At 36.9% G+C, this 14,640-nt stretch overlaps 1 pseudogene across 1 annotated transcript; it reads right to left on the bottom strand.

Moving 5' to 3' along the window:
* Positions 1 to 10,102: 10,102 nt before the first annotated feature.
* On the bottom strand, positions 10,103 to 12,514 carry LOC104609147 (pentatricopeptide repeat-containing protein At5g48910 pseudogene; annotated as a pseudogene). The gene has a single exon (XR_016079559.1). The product of XR_016079559.1 is annotated as a pentatricopeptide repeat-containing protein At5g48910 pseudogene (transcript).
* Positions 12,515 to 14,640: the final 2,126 nt, after the last annotated feature.

Genomic DNA, 14,640 nt, shown 5'->3' with positions numbered 1-14,640 from the left:
TACAAGTATTCCCAGTAGTTGCAGTTGACAAAAATTAAGATGTTTGTCTAATGTTTTTATTAATAGTCCCTTGAACTTTAAACTTAGCGTCATTTAAACTTAGTGTCATTAATACATTTGTGGGATTTATGGCTTTTCTTAGCATACCTCAAGGTTCAAAGTATCCATACTTTTGATACGAAAAAATTGTGTATTAAAAGGTGGAATTTTTTTTTTTATTATTTTGATTTAATGATTTGTCAGCTGACGTTAAATTACTTTTTTATCATTTAAAACGGAATATCTATGTTACTAGAAAGACATAATACCAGAAGAGCTTTGACCAATCAAAACATCCCTTATGCCAACTTAGTGACACTCGTTAGATTTTCTCTGCTTCACAAATTTAATCTAAAAGAATGCAAAATGTATCTTACCCAATCTATTAACCAAGGTTAAAAAAATCAACGCGTATCAGCCTGTATCGGCAGATACATATTGTATTGGGAGCACCCTGATACGCCCCTACAGAGGGTGTATCGGGGTTTTAACCAGTTCAGGGGGTGGAAGAACCTTAAACCAGCCCCCTGAACCGGATTTGAAAAAAAATACTGATACTGCCCGATACGCCCCTACCAGCGTATTGGGCGTATCGATATTTAGAACCTTGCTATTAACTGAACACAAAAATAGAGAGTTCGTATATATAGAACAGTATTATTTACAATGAGAAACCATCTTGTCATATGAATTCCCATTTAAACATCTTAATGGTGTATTTCTAATAATGATTCCATTTAGACATTCAATCTTGTATTTACCAACGCTGTTCATTAATCACTTTGGCATCTTATTGGGTTTAAGCAAATAAATGGTTTTCAATTGTTCGATCGAATTTGACAAGGGAGGAAAAACTTTTATACAGACTTCTAACTCAACATTTTGGAAGTAATATCAAATCTTGAAATAGCATTCATGTGAGTATGCAACATCCCAAGCTCTGCCTTTTTTCGGAAATTACCAACTGACCAATTGCATTTTTCAGCCTTCTTTTATATCTGAGTAATACTTTGTGCTTCCAAATCCAACAACATGAAGAATGGGAAAGAGAAGATGCTAACAATCAGTGTTCTGCTTTCTAGTTTCTACACATACAAAACATTTTTCTATTCCCTTGGGCATTAACCAAAAGCAATGCAGTGTAAACACAAACCAGGTGCAAATTCTGTATCTAGTTTCAGAATTTTATGTGTTTGTTCGTAGCTTCAATCAGCACCCGTACCTAATGCAAAATAGGCAATTTTTGTTTGTATGCATTCATTGGTAGTGCAGATTTTGCATCTCAAAATGGTGCAAAATTTACATCACCTTCATTATCTCTCTTATGGAATGGGGACTACATCATTTTAGTTCCTATTTAACTTCTCCCAAATAAGCAACCTCATCTTCACTCGTTTCAAACAAAAGTAAACCAAAACCCATTTGCACCAATACAAGTTAAATTTGCAATGCAAACAGAGGGAGCCATGAGTTTAATTTTGAGACTGTTAAAAGAAAAAGAGTTTAAAATTCACTTCTGCTGCAGGGTATGCTGCCAGAGGCAATGTGTACATGTTTTGATTGGCCTCCTGCAGCAAATGTAGCATGCAGTAGTGAAAGTAAGCTCACTTGTGTCTAATATCACTTGTACCCAATTAGATTTTAAGTATTGATTATCCACCTATGGTCATTAACTTGTTTTTTTTAAATAAAAACAGTATTCTATTAGTACTTAGAAGAACCAGTACAGTTAACGGAGAAACTGGGATGAAGAACTAAAGACATTAATGCTGAAAAAGAACAACTTCAACCTAAGAATACAAAACAGAAACGGGCTATACTACCCTATAAGTATTCTAAATTGGCAATTTGGGTCAGAGGAAGGGTTCGAGGTAGCATTAAGTTGGCATCCTTAATGTAAGTGCTCCTATCAACAAAACATCATAGTTATATATGTATATGGATTGAAATGTCCATGTCACTTAAATCCTTTGGATTTTAGCCTCTACAGCATTTCTTACCCTTTAGACTTGATCCAAAGAGTATGCTGCATTTAATCAAGAATGAAATTATGAAGAAAGACTGAAGAAAATCCAGAAGCCTATCTTAGCAAGCAGGATGTAAATATAGTCATTTTCTCTTGGCTCGACAGTTACAACTTATAAAGCAAAGAAAATCATGTACTCTTTGCATGAAAGAGAATTGACCAAAAGAGATTATCAGTGCATTTTTTTACCAGAGTCTAACCTCATAGCTTTGGTTAGCAAAAAGATAAAAGAATGAAAAGAGGAAAATGTCTTCAGAAAATAAAAAGAAAAGAAAAGTTTAAGAACTCCAATTTGTAGTTGAGAAAAAAGGTTTGTTATCCTTCACTTAGGCTAATGTCACCTCGGTAAGTTACATTTCACTTCTCAAAATGAGTATTAAACCAATTATTAAATTGACAGACAATGAAACCTAAAGTTATGCCATTCAGAATTTGAGCCAAAAATATTATGAAATTTAATGGTTTGTGCCATCTGTCCACTTGTGAAAGCAAAATACTAGCCATACAAGCATTCAAAATTATTGATCAGCAAATCACAAGTTTTAAAGTCTGATATACCCCTTAGTTACCAAAGCCCCTGACCCCTGCTTTATTCTGTCATGACATGTATGTGAGCTGCTAGCATTGCTCAACTGTGAAAGTAATCCTCTGATTGTATACAAAATTGATTGATTTTCAGTTGATCTTGTGGGGTGAATTTGAAAACCACAAGTAAGAAGATCCCTGGTGAGGGCCGATAGCCTGAACAAGCCTGTGGCACTTTTGATTGAAGGGGAGTTGGAGAAGTTTGATACGTTGGGGGAAAAAATAAAAAAGGAAAAAGGGTGATTGTGATTCCTCAGGAATAGGTGATAAGCCAATTGTTATGATGGAGGATTCGGGTGGAAGTCTGGAATTAAGAGTCTTGCGGATAGGGACGTGCAGGTTGCCTAGGCTTGGGCTTATTTTTCTTAGGTGGAGAAGCTTTTGCCGGAAAAGCCTTTGAAGAATTCGAAAGAAGAAATGTGGAGAGCTGAAAGAAGACACGAGAGAGATGGATTGAGGGAGAAGGCCAGGAAGAGGAGCTCAATGGGGAGGAATAATTTTGGCGTATGACAGTTTTCTGGAGTATTTCTTTGTTCTTTTTTGTGAAAAGAGGTTCATCTTCTTTCGTTAGTTCTTGTTGTTTCACTTGGGTTGGATTTCTTGCTGAAGGTGAATTGTTTCTGTTGTTGGGGACTCTTGCTCTTCTCTCAGGTGATCTCTTATCAACTTCCTCTTGTATTCTCTTTTTTCTTTATTATCAAAAAAATAATAATCACAAATAAATCAAAGCCTCACATTATCTGGGATCAAAATGACAATGTTGGGAAGAAATCAGTAACTGCGACCAAGAAAGCTCTGCAGATCACCAAATCACTAATTCAACCACCTGGTCCTGTCCTAGTTTGACAGCACTGGTTGGAAGAGGAGCATAGTAAACACAACCCCAATCTATTATAATTGGACTGAAAACGTAGACCTAGAATCAACTTTATTATTAATTAGTGGTTGGATCAAACATTTCTTCAACAATAAGCACTTGCTAAGATTCCCAATGGGTTCAGTAATCGGAGATGTGGCAACTAATGGTGAAAGAGCTGAAGCAAGACTTGCAGCTTATCCACTCGAGGGAAGAATTGCAGAGAAGATGTAGGAGTAACAAAATAATCCAACTTTTGAATACTTCTCATTATAGAAGATTAAGCAACCAAATCCAAGTTATATAAATCACAGGTATTTTTTTATTAATCTCCATCTGGAGGAAAGTCCAGAAATACATAATAAACACCAACCTCAAATTTAATAGGTAAATTTTATAGTTAGAAATACCAACTTCTCAATCTTGGGAGTCCCTTTTTTCTTCTTCGAAATTAGGTTGTTTCTCTTAGCATCTTGCAAGAGATCTACTTTCCTTTCTCTTTCATTCTTAAGAAACATAGCTTTCATCAATAATTGAAATACTTATTCCTTAGTTTCCAGCTAGGTGATACAATGAGTTATTTCCATTATATCATATACACAGAGAGCTATGAGTTCTATATGATGTCATTGAAGGTAACCACCCAGAAATTGAAGTCGTGTCACATAAGTAAAAGCTAAATATGTGCAATACGGTGAATCTATTGCCACCAGAGAGCAAACAAGTTTAGAAACAGACAAAATGAACGGACTATCTGAGAACAATAATTTACATTATAATACAAGTAAAAGAACTGATATGTTCAGGAAAGAAAAAGCAATAAAGCCACAAATTGAACTTCATATTGAAACCACTGTCTCTGTTGTTTTAGAAATAAATTTTGAAAATAATAATAACACACCTCAACACATCGGATCTGTGCAGAAAATAAGAAATTCTGCCAACAAATACCTTCACAGAAAGGGAACCAAGGGCAGTTTAAGACACCATTACTACGTTCTCCAAATATATCATACATTGCACAATACTTTTCTAACTAACAAATATTTGAAATATAGAACAGCACCAAAACTTTTCTAACTAACAAATATTTGAACCTTCTTCTCAATGGCATATAAATTATACAAACCCGATAACAAAGGCCAGCTCCAAAATAAATTACAAGGCTATTAAGTGACACTATTTTTTTTTTCTTTTTCAGGCTTTTGATTTCAACACCACAATCTGCATCTCAAATGATTTCTTTTCCACACTCGTATCAGAGGAACACTTCACACATCTTTGCAGCAGTATTCCACCATGAAGAACCACAAATAATGAGCAAAAAAAAAAAAAATCTGGTAGCATGATGGAAAAGAATTCATAGAAAGGCAAAACAATATATAAATTACAAACTCATACACAAGGAAACTCCCAGGGTATGAAAACAGCTAAAGCCGTTTAATTTTGCATAAATGTGCTAGGAGTTTGCTTACAAAATTTGTTCCTTCCCCTGCTATGTACCTTTAATTTAATCAAATAAGATTATGAGTAGTAGTAATAGCCACAACTTAAACTGGACATCAAAAGAAGCTGTGCACGAGAGTTCTCTACAGTTGGTAAAGGTACAACTGTCTCTGCATAAATAGGACTTCAAATTAAATTATACCAAGAATCCAGTATCTCGATATATCATGGTATTATTTAATGATGCATACTATAACTACTTTTGTACAACATGTAAAATGAAGTATTACAAATTTTAGGTTCATCAAATTAGTGAGATGCTATTCCATAATCCAAAAAGCTAAGCTGAGAAATAATAAGACCATGAGCTGAAAAACACCGTTAAGGAAACCTTCTGCAATTCTTTCCTTGTCTCTTTTCTCTAAAACAGTCTCTTCCACTTCTCTCTACTCAAATTCCTGTATGAGTTTAAGAAAACCCAACCATTTCTCATATTGATCTCTTGTTATCAAGGCCAAGGAGGAAAAGTTTATGAAGAATACTGTAGTGAGAATGGGCCGAATGGGCCCTAGTGTTCTTTATTTCTTTTAAGTAGTGTTTAAAAGTTATGTTTCTTAGTTGTAGGCCTTATGGGCCTTCTTTTATTTTCTTTAATTATCTCTTTAGTGCTGGCTGCCCCATTAAGGGCATCAAAGTAATTGTCTCAGACTTAGAATTATTAATAAAAGTGATGAAAGGGGGCTAGAGAATTATTAATAAAAGTAATGAAAGGGGGCTAGAGAAAGGTTTGAATTTTTCTTTTCTCTCTTCCCTTCTTTTCTTCTTCCACAACCTATTGCTGAAACTTCTTTCCTTCTTCTTTCTCTTCTTTCTCTTCTTCTTTTTTTGTATTATCTGAATTACTGTAGGTGTAATTTTCAACTTCGTATCAGAGCGGGTTCTCACTTTCGACTTTTTTCTCCTTTCTTTGCCCATACATAGTGTGTATGGAGAACTGATTGATTGATCAATCAGCTATTTATGTAGCTCAGTTAGGAAGGTTTTTGAGAGTTTTGTGGAGGCTTTTCATCCTTAGTTGAAGCCCAGGGCAGGTTCTTGTGAGTCTTTTGAGTTCTCAAAGCATTGTAAGAGCATTTATCCTTTAAAAAGATCAATTATTCCTTTTAATATTGATTACTCTGATGTGTGGGGGCCTTACCATTTACTATGTATGAGTGGGTATAAATATTTCATCCTATTTATTGATGATTTTTCACAATATATTTGGATTTACCTTATGTTCTCTTGGGCTGAAGTAACTAAACTTGTGCAGTAGTTCCATGAATACACTCACTCAGTTTAATACCCGCATCAAAATATTCCGATCAAATAATGCTAAGGAATATTTTGAGAATGACCTTACCTCCTATCTTGAGAAGCTTGGGGTTATTCATCAGAGTTCTTGTGCCCACACTCCACAACAAAATGGATTAGCAGAGAGGAAAAGCAGACACATTGTGGAAATTGCAAGGAGCATTCTTTTTGCTACCCATGTTCCTGTGAAGTTTTAGGGTGGTGCAGTTTTAACAGCTATATACCTTATTAACCGCATGCCTTCTCGAATCTTAGGGTTAAAATCTCCCTTTGGATTCCTCTTTCCTAATGTTGAGATTTTATCTATTCCTCTAAAGGTCTTTGGTTGCACTTGTTATGTCCACATTTCCAATTCCAAAAGACACAAGTTTGACCCCAAGGCTCAGAAGTGTATCTTCCTTGGTTATGCCTCACAAGTTTGATCCCATTAGTGGCACCCGGTTTGTTTCCATGGATGTCACCTTTGTAGAGTCAATTCCTTTTTATAGCCATCCTTCTGAGGGGGAGAGATCTATCGAGTTGTTTTCTTCATCCCTTCTTTTGCCAACTCCAGTTGAATCTTCCATTGAGCCCTCCACAGTTGCCCCCGTTCCCGTAGTGAGATCTTTTCAATTGAGGTCTTCCACTCCTGCTCCTCCCCTCCTCCTACTAGTCCTCTAGTTGTTTCCACTCATCCTATTCTCTAGGGGTGGTACCAGCGGCAAAGGCTAAAGCGAATATAGGTTGATCCCACACCTCCAGTTGAGACTCAAGCACTCCTCCCGATTACTAAAGAGAGGCAATGTCCATCACCTCCTCCACCAATACCCTCGTTTCTAGACCTTGACCTACCCATTGCTTTGAGAAAAGGTAAGAGGAAATGTACAACTCATAGTATTTCCAAACACATTTTCTGCAGCTTGTTGTCCCCATCCTAGTACACCTTTCTAACATCCATTTCCTCCCAACCATCCCAAAGTCTATTTCAGAAGCCTTAGCCACACTAGATTGGAGGGATGCTATGAGTACTGAAATAAAATCCCTTCATAAAAACAATACTTAGGATATTGTTGACTTGCCAGATGGGAAGAAACCTGTTGGGTGCAAGTGGGTTTTCACTATCAAGAATCATGCAGATGGGTTAATTGAGAGGTATAAGGCTCGACTTGTTGCTAAGGGATATACCCAGGTATATGGGAAAGATTACATTGAGACCTTTTCTCCAGTTGCTAAGATGACTTCGGTGAGAGTTCTTTTATCCTTAGTTGTGAGCTATGATTGGCCTCTGTATCAATTTGATGTTAAGAATGCATTCCTGAATAGTGATCTCACTGAAGAGGTATATATGTCCCTTCCACTTGGTATATATGGTAAGGAAATGCAGGGGAAGGTGTGTAGATTGAAGAAATCACTTTATAGTCTAAAACAATCTCCACGTGTTTGGTTTGACAAGTTTAGGGTTGCTCTTATTCAGTTTGGCTACACTCAGACTCAATCAGATCATACCCTCTTTGTTAAGAAAAAAGACACTCTGGTGATATTCCTTATAGTTTATGTAGATGATATTGTGGTTACTAGCAATGATATAGAAGAAGTTAGTGCTCTCAAAAAGTTTCTCAGTTCTAAATTTGAAATTAAAGATTTAGGGGAGTTGTGGTATTTTCTGGGCATTGAGGTTGCTAGGTCCAAGGAAGGTATCTTTATTTCTCAACGAAAGTATGTGCTAGACCTTCTTACTGAGACTGGAAAACTTGGTACTAAACCTGCCTCTACCCCTATTGATGTGAATCATAAGCTCTCAACTAATGATGGAGAACTTTTAGCTGACAGGGGAGTGTTTCAGAGATTACTGGGAAAACTTCTTTATCTATATATGACTCGTCTAGACATTTCATATGCTATGAGTGTCATCAGCCAGTTCATGCATGCTCCTAGAGAGACACATATGACTACTGCAAAAAAGGTGTTATGCTACCTTAAGGGAACCCCTGTGAAGGGTATATTATTTGCTAAACATAGACACATGAAGATAGAAGTATATACAAATGCTAATTGGGTAGGAAATGTGGATGGCAGGAGATCTACATTAGGATATTGTGCTATGGTAGCCGGAGATATTGTTTCTTGGAGTAGCAAAAAGCAAACAGTGGTTGCTAGATCTTCATCTAAGGCAAAGTATAGAGCTATGGCCCATGGTGTTTCTGAGTTGATATGGCTTAAATCTCTCCTTAATGAGATGGGTGTTTCATGTGGTGAGCCACTAATGTTGTATTGTAATAACCAAGCTGCTATTAACATTGCTCACAACACAGTTCAGCATGATAGAACTAAGCACATTGAGGTAGACAGACACTTTATATGGGAGGGAGTGGCTTTAAGAGAGGTGTGCCTACCTTTCATTGCATCAGAAGAGCAACTAGCAGATTTTCTAATTAAGGGAGTCCCAAAGGCAAAGCTTCAACATTATGCAAGCAAGCTGAGCATGATTGACATCTATGCTAAGGAGTGTAGTGAGAATGGGCCGAATGGGCCCTAGTGTTCTTTATTTCTTTAAAGTAGTGTTTAAAAGTTATGTTTCTTAGTTATAGGTCTTATGGGCCTTCTTTTATTTTCTTTAAATATCTCTTTAGTGCTGGTCGCCCCATTAAGGGCATCCAAGTAATTGTACTCACACTTAGAATTATTAATAAAAGTGATTAAAGGGAGTAAGAGAGAGGTTCAAATTCTTCTTTTCTTCTTCCACAACCTGTTGTTGAAACTTCTTTTCTTCTTCTTTCTCTCTCTCTTTTCTTCTTTTCTTTCATTATCTAAATTACTGTAGGTGTAATTTTAGACTAATATAAAATGAAATTTGTTGCACATTATCTAATTCTTCTTGGCCATGCAAGGGCTTTTGAGATGATCTTTATCAGGTACATAAATAGAGTTGCATCCGCTATAAACAATGTATATGTACAATAGGCTAGGAAGCCCAACCAGAAGTAAATACATCAGCCATTTGTACTGTTGGAACTTGGAAGATGTAACAGCAACTGACGCTTTTGCTACTGATTGGGTTTAGTAGCCCATTGTACACAGGCAGTCCTGTGTTGTTCACGAATCACATAGGTGGTTACACATCTGCTCAGCCTGTTCCAAATCAACATGAACCAAACCTGTTACAAGAAAATAATGAACAATAAATTCCTGTACGGATGTACCTCACTCAGCTGTTCTCCTACTTGCCTTTGACATCTCTGCTCCATATGCCATTCATTCTTTCACTGCCCCATAAAACTCTTCTTCATCTATGTCTTTGGAGGATGCTAGAAACTTAATTCAAGCCTGAGCTGTCACAATATTTGCATTTGCTCAACCTTTTCAAATCAACCCCAACCAACTACGTACAAAAACTACTTTATTTACGTTTATTGGATTATACATTAAAAATTGGCCCAAGACCACAGATAGCCAGGACCAACGTTCAGAAATGAACCCTTTTAAGATTTTATACACTAAAAATTGACCTAGTTCTCTGCTGTCTGCTCATACGGGTGATCCTGGCAACCAGGTCGATCAATTCCTTGGATAGTCAAAGAACAATATTTCAAACTGAGTACATAAGTGATATGAATAAAACCAGCTGTATTAGTTTTTAGGTTTCCAAACTTCAATAGTCAAAAACAATATAAGAAAAGTTCCAGATGGTTACAAGAAAGTCTTTATGACACATGAGTAATGAGTAATACTGAGCGACTCTTCTTGAGAAGAGTTTGTCACTTGTTCACATCCATATCAGACAACACTTGCAGCAGTTCAACTTTAGAGAGACCAATGGTGAAAACACAACAATATATAGGTGCACTTACTTACATGGTCACTTATTGTCATGCACATACCACAATTTTATGTATCAACTAAATTTACGATTCAAATCGACAAAACATATAATAAGAAGAATTCTAGATTGGCTTTTTATGTCATGTTTACAATTAAATAATAAGGGAAGGTGAAACAGGATTCATGTAGCCAACCCTATATGGTTGGCATAAGGCTCAGATGATGATGATAATAATGTTTCTGACCATCAAGTGGTGCATTAGGAATGCTAAGAACTGATATATGAACACATTCTTTTATCAATTCAATGACCTTGTGCCCAAATCTGTGTTCCCATATTCATGTACAAAGGAGGAAGTTGTTGAAGCTAAATGAATGGCAGCTAATTTCTGAACTTGTGGTCACTCAAATAAATATCTTTTTATTCATCAATTTGTTCTGTACAACTCACTTTGCGGCAGGCATGTATATGAGCTACTGTTCAGGCTCATAGGAGATGTGCCCTCTCATTTCACTTTCTATCTTATTCAACATTTTATATATCTCTTTCCTTCGTGGGTGAATCTTATCACCCACAACAAACTCATGGATTTCACCATCTACCTCTATCCAACTTACGCCAGGGACCTTCCCAACTCCCCTATCCCCCATCACTCTCCTCATTGCACTGAAGTCTTCCCATCTGCCAGAGCTGGCATATAAATTAGAAAGAAGAACATAACCACTTCCATAATCTGGCATAAGCTGAATTAGTTTTAGTGCTGCAACCTCTCCAATCTCAACATTTCCATGGTTCCTACAAGCAGATAGCAATGTGCCCCAAATCACAGACCCTGGTTCCATAGGCATATTCTCAATAAGTGCTTTTGCTTCTTCAAGAAACCCTGAACGACTGAGGAGGTCTACTAAGCACCCATAGTGCTGTATCCTGGGCTCTATATTATAAGTACTTCTCATAAGATTGAAATGCTTCAAGCCTTCTTCCACTAGACCCCTGTGGCTACAGGCATTCAAAACACCTATGAAGGTTATGTAATTGGGCTTCACGCCAGATACCTGCATTTGGGAGAACAACTGTAAAGCAGCCTCAGCAAATCCATGGACAGCAAAGCCTACAATAATTGAAGTCCAATGTCCCACATTTCTATTTTGAATGCCAACAAAGACTTTCAAGGCATGGTGGATGCTCCCACATTTCGAATACATATCAATTAATGATGCACCGAGAACACCATTAAGTGATAATTCATGACGGATTATATATCCATGGACCCGCTTGCCCAAGCTGAGGATACCCAGATCGGATATTGCAGAAATGGCGCTGACCAGGGTTGATTCATCTGGCCTCAGCCCTGAAACTTGCAACTCTGCAACGAGGCTAAGGGCCTCATAGGGTAATGACTCTCGTGCGTACCCTGAAATCATTGAATTCCAGGAAACAAGGTTTCTCTGAGGCATCTCGTCAAACAACTTGCATGCAGATTCAATGTCACCTGACTTCAGAAACCCACCAATCATGGAATTCCAAGAGACAATATTCCGACCCGAAATCCCTTCAAACACTCCACGAGCACTTCTAATCTTCCTACATCGAGCATACATATGAATCAGAGAATTCTGCACAAAGAGGTCTGATGCAAAGTCAGTTTTCAACACGAAGCAATGCACCTGCTCGCCTTCTTCAATAGAGGCCAATTGAGCACAAGATTTGAGTACAAAAGGAAAAGTGAACTTATCGGGAGCAAGGTCGTGAAGCATTTCGTAAAACAGTAAGAAGGCTTGCTCGGGTTGATCAACCTGGGTGCATGCTCTGATGAGAGTGTTATAGAGGAAAGAAGAGGGTTCGATAGTGTAATCAAAGACGGAGAGAGTGTAATCGACATCTCCTGATTTGGGAGAAGAAGATTGAAATGAGGAACAACACGACTCAACAAGTTTCGTCGCCACGGTCGGGTCGTATTGGAAGAGACCGGTTTTGATCGTTTGGGCGTGAAACTGTTGGACTTCTTTAACGGTGGTGCAGCGGTGGAGAAGTGGAAGAAGCGGCGGTGGTAACGATGGGAAGGAAGATGTGTTCCATGGAAGAATGCTTTCAAGCGCCATACTTTTGGAACCGGAGCAGTGGCCATGGAGAGCACTTAACTAACCAACGACCACGAAACAAACATGCACTGTCTTCGATCCGAACCACTGGATGAAAACTCGGATTCAACTCAACCGAGTTGTTGAGTCGACATTTCTATTTCTTCATTTTATTCATTTGTAATTCTTTGAACCTTTATTGTAATTCTTTACTCATGAATCTTTATTAATCCGAATTGTCTTGTTCATGAGTAATAATACAACACGTAACAATTTTTCGTGACTAATAAAGATTCCTGACTAATACACAATTGAACGACATTGTCGGACTCCACTGATGGCCTGATGTACTTTTTATTCTCAATAAAATGGAATAACAAATGACATATTCACTTTATAGCTGTTTATTCAAACTTAGAAAGTTGGCCTGATTCAATCTAATGTTATCCAAGTTTCAACTAATGCCCAATTACTTAATGGGTTAATTATAATGCAGTAGTTAAATGCAGAATTCTGAATTACAATCCCCCATAGTCTATTAATAGCCCCCCTATAAATCTCATTCTGCCCTTAGATTTGGCATTAATCCACGGTCTGGATTCATCCTTCATACGGTGGGGCTAAAAAATTCTTACCTGAACTGAACTAATCAATCATTCTCCCGCAGTTAATTGATCAAGCAATCGAAGACCACATCAACTGTATCACTATCTAGTCAATCAATATTAGGGGTGTAATTAAGTTATGCTGAATTGAGTATTGGGTTACTCAAGCTGGTTTTGATTCAAAAGTTCAGAACTCGAAATTTGACTCAAGCTCGATCAAGTTATAAGTTTCCTAGACGAATTTGTTTTAATTATAAAATAAAAATAATAATGTATTATCTAATGCTAGGTATTACAAAGCTTGAATCCAACTCGAACTTGATTATCTGCAAATTGAGTTTGAGGATTTAGTGGACCAAGCTTGAGTAGCTCACGAATAGGAGCCCAACCCTAGGCTCGCTTACACCTCTTATCCATAGTCATGATCTGATTGCTTGGGATGGTTGAGTATTTTGAGAAGTATAGCCAAACTCATATTTTCTTGTTTTTCTCTCTCCTCTTCTTCTACATCCTTCCTACCCAAAGCAAAAGTGAACCAAAATTTACACTTTGTTTGATTTGTGTTCCCATGCATTTGTATTAATGCAAATAAAATTGCACTGCAAACAAACATAGCCTAAGGCTTGAGCTCAGTTTGTTTACAATGCAAGTTTTATTTGCACTAAAGTAAATATAGGGGAGTGCAAGAGGGATGAGTGCAAATTCTTCAAAGTTGATTTTGTATTGTTTGTTTATGATAAATAAAAGGGTAAAAGACTTAAATATACCATAAATTGACTTATACGTGCCCACAGTTTTTCAAATAAACTTAAATATACCTTGTGACTTTTACCTTTCATTTTCTTTTAAATTTTTAAAATATATTCTCCGCTTTTCAAACTCATGTGGATGGCAGGCATATGGGGATCCCCCTCTCTCTCCTTTCATGTGGGTGGTGGTTGGAGTTTACTGCAAGCTTGTAAACTCCACGTTTCAATCTTAACGCTTTAAAGCCTATTAAACTTCTGTTTCAATCTTGTAACCCATTTATGTTTAAGCTTTAACTCTTGTGAATTGAAAAGCTCTGTTTTACTAGTTTTGCCTTGCATTTTTGTGCGAGATCAAGTTGAAGTTTTGAAAGATTTAAACTTCAATTACCCCCTAAAATGCAAAGGACACATAATTATGTTCAAACCAATTATTTACTTCTTTATTACTTGGAGCATGATTCAGTTAAACAGAAATGGGCCTGAACTCCAATATCACCAGAGGATGAAAGAAACGGTGGAAAGCTCTGTACCAAAGAGGAAACCAAAGTTTCCTGAATCATGGTTATTCCTCATTCATTTTGGGGAAGAGGATGTCTAATGGCAGTTTAGCTTTTGATTATGTTACACATCCTGATTAATTCAATGTGGTACAATCATTCTTCATTAAATGAGCTAGAATTTTCCCAATTAGGTCCCATATGTTAAAAAGGAATAGAAAGGACAAAAAAGAATTTTAAAAATTTAAAATGAATTTACAGGTGACTGTTTTATGATAGAGGGTATGTTTAAGTCTAATGGATCATCCCACAAGGAACATTTTAAGTCTGAAAAACCCAAGATATGTTTTAAATCAATTTATAAAAACTAAGGGTATGTTCAAGTTTTTTAATTACCTTAAATAAAATATGAAGTAAAATGATGCAATCATCACTTTATGTAAAAGAGAATGGAGACAAGATGAAAGACGACTGTTTCAGAGTAAAAGTAGGATGTGAAATGATGTGATCTCCACTAATGATAGAGAATCAACGTAGGAGGAAGGCGGCTCAAATTTTGCATCAGCTTTGTAGATAAAAAATTTGCAATACCAACAGGTGCAAA

This window comes from Nelumbo nucifera, chromosome 8 (genome assembly GCF_055504915.1).
Source record: "Nelumbo nucifera cultivar China Antique chromosome 8, China Antique-T2T, whole genome shotgun sequence".
NCBI lineage: Eukaryota > Viridiplantae > Streptophyta > Magnoliopsida > Proteales > Nelumbonaceae > Nelumbo > Nelumbo nucifera.
This window is presented reverse-complemented; position numbering and strand designations above follow the sequence as displayed.